This window comes from Phyllostomus hastatus, unplaced genomic scaffold (assembly GCF_019186645.2).
Source record: "Phyllostomus hastatus isolate PE091 unplaced genomic scaffold, TTU_PhHast_1.1 phas_contig_16, whole genome shotgun sequence".
In the NCBI taxonomy this organism is placed as follows: Eukaryota; Metazoa; Chordata; class Mammalia; order Chiroptera; family Phyllostomidae; genus Phyllostomus; species Phyllostomus hastatus.
In genome coordinates, this window is record NW_025333643.1 from 5,523,429 (window position 1) to 5,526,573 (window position 3,145).

The 3,145-nt window shown below is 36.9% G+C and overlaps 1 pseudogene; it reads right to left on the reverse strand.

The window, feature by feature from the left end:
* Positions 1-2,297: 2,297 nt before the first annotated feature.
* LOC123814627 lies at positions 2,298-2,407 on the reverse strand (annotated as a pseudogene).
* Positions 2,408-3,145: the final 738 nt, after the last annotated feature.

Here is a 3,145-nt window from a genome sequence, read left to right on the forward strand (position 1 = left end):
GTATGTAGGTGTAGGGATAACCAATAAAGGTTAGATATAAAATACAGAAATCTCTTATTTAGTAATCTGTGTTAGAAATCACATATTTTTTTATGAAAACACACACAGGAAGAAGTCTGGTTCCCATTAATTTACATGGGAGAAATTATAATGCATGACATGTCAACACCAAGCTTCAAACAATTTCCTAAAACATGAATAAAATACAGTGAAACTTGTGCATACAAGCAACAATCTATCATGTTAAGATTTAACATGATTAAAACCATTGATTCCTTTAAAACAGCAGTACTGGCATAAGGGTAGACATACAGACTGATGGAATAAAATAGCCTAGAAATAAATTCTCATATGTATGGTCAATTCATTTTCAAGAAGGGTGCCAAAATCATTTAATGGGGAAAGGACAGTCTTTTCAATAAATGGTGCTGGGACAACTAGGCAGTCACATGCAAAGAGTGAAGATGGACTCTTACCTTACATTATACAGAAAAGTTAATTCAAATGGATCAAAGACCTAAGGGTAAGAGCTAAAACTATAAAACTGTTAGAAAACATAGGGGAAAGATTTCATGATATTGGATTTAGCAATGATTTCTTGGATATGACACAAAAATCATAGGCAACAAAATAAACAAAACTGATAAACTAGACTTCATCAAAATTTAAAACATTTGCCTTGGCTGGTGAAGCTCAGTGGATAGAGTGCCAGCCTGAGAATGGAAGGGTTGCCATTTTAATTCCCAGTCAGGGCACATGCCTGAGTTGAGGGCCAGGTCCCCAGTAGGTGGGAGAGTGAGAAGCAACCACATATTGCTGTTTCTCTTCCTCTCTTCCTCCCTCCCTCCCCCTGTTTCTATAAATAAATAAATAAATAAATAAATAAATAAATAAATAAATATTTTTAAAAGTGTTTAAACATTTGTACATCAAAGGGTAGAAAATATTTGCAAACCATTTATGTGATATTTAGTTAATATTCTGAAAATATAAAAACTTTTACAACTCAGCCCTGGTTGTGTAGCTCAATTGGTTAGAACATCATCTCAATATATCAAGGCTGCTGGTTCAGTCCTTAGTCAGGACACACATAAGAAGCAACCAATGAAAGCATAGATAAGTGGAAAAACAAAACAATGTTTTTTTCTCTCTCTCTATCTTTCTTTTTTTCTAAAAAAAGAAAGCACTCCTACAATTGATCAACCCAATACAAAAACGAGAAAATAGACATGTCTTCAGAGAAGATATATAAACAATAAGCATATAAAAAGATGTTTAATATCCCTAGTCATTAGGGAAATGCAAATTAAATTAAATTAATGGGAGGTAATTAGGTTTAGATGAAGTCGTGAGGATAGCGCCTCCAAAATAAGATTAGTGTCCTTATAAAGAGAGGACAACTAGGGCTCTCTCTGCCACTTGAGGACAGCAATCAGGAAGCGAGCTCTCACCATTTCCCTGATCTCCCATTTCCAGAACTGTGAGGAGGAAATATTTGTTGTTTAAGCCACATAGTCTGTGGTATCCTCGTATAGCAGCCAGAGCTGACTAAGACAGGTGCTATAACTGCCTGGCCTGGGACCCATTTCCATGCTGTCCAGGGAGGGAAAAGGAGTAGCAGTTTTCTAAGAGAGACTCGATACTATTACCAGAAGAAAAGGAAAAGGAATGCTGGACAAACCCCATGGACTTTACTTTTTAAGAAAATCCTAACCCAAGTATATGCTTATTGACTTTAAGAAGAGAGGAAGAGGGAGGAAGTGAGGAGAGGGAGGACAGAGAGAGAGAGAAACTTTGAGCTGTTGTCTCCTGTATGCACCCTGATCAGGGATCAAACCTGCAACCTAGGTGTGTGCAACCTAAGTATGTGACCAAAAATCAAACCAGCAACCTTTTGGTGTGTGAGAGAATGCTCCAACCAACTGAGCCACCCAGCCAGAGACCACAGATGTTTCATTACAGTTTCACATACACATTTAATGATTGATTCCTTAAGAGGTGACAATGCATTTAATACTCAAAAGCAAACAATAATCTATTTTTGTTTTGGAGACTTTATAGATAAGTAAAGAGGAAATTCCACTTACATGTAAATATGAACCTTTTAGAATTTTCCACCTAACCCCCATTTTTAAGAAATTAATGATATTTTAAGGCAGAATGGTATGAATGGCTTCATACCTGAAAATGGAATTTCCTTTTGTTTCTTCTTTAGTACATCTCAGTTTTCTTAAACTTTAGTACCTAAGAATGACAGAATGGGGTGAAATAAGGGATTTTTTTAAGAGTAACTTTTTTCTTATAGACATTTTCAGGGACCTTAATGACTTCAATGTCTTTAAGGTTTGTAACATGGCTTCACTGTTGCCAGCTTTCTTTAAATTTCTGCAGAAACACATGCTGGTAATAAAGGGTAATTTATACTGTATTCCTCCTTGGTTGCATTTTGTCTTTAGAACTGAACCTAAAAAAGATGAAATCCTCTCTATTAATGCTTACTGAGCATCTACTATGTAACCAACATCTCACATTTTACCTCATTTAAACCATGTGAGGTTAAAGAGTTGTTAGTTCAACTTTATAGATTCAGAAGCGAGGTTCAGCCCTGGCTGGTGTAGTTCAGTGGATTGAGTGCCATCCTGCAAACCAAAGGGTCACCGGTTTGATTCCCAGTCAGGGCACATGTCTGGGTTGCAGGACAGGTCCCCAGTAGGGGGAATGTGAGAGGCAACCACACATTGATGTTTCTCTCCCTATCTCCCTCCCTTCCCTCTCTAAAAATAAATAAATAAAATCTTTTTTAAAAAGTGAGGTTCAGAAAATTTAAATAACTTAATCCCACAAAGGTGTTGGAATCCCACAAAGCTGTTGGGTATTAGGCATTGGATATTAGGGTTAGAATACAAACGCCCATTTGTCTGACTGCATAGCTCCCATGTCCCTCTGTAAGGGCTCAGCAAGTTTGAACAGTTCAATGTAAGAGTTATGTGCACTAGCTTTGACCAAATCAGTCCCAGGTTTGAATCCTGAAACTTCCACTTTCTAGCAATGCAATGATAACAGCAAATACCTTTGAAAGTTTTCCTAGTGCTCAGCACTTTAAGTGCACAATATTTCATTCAACCTTCCTTAACACATGGAGTGA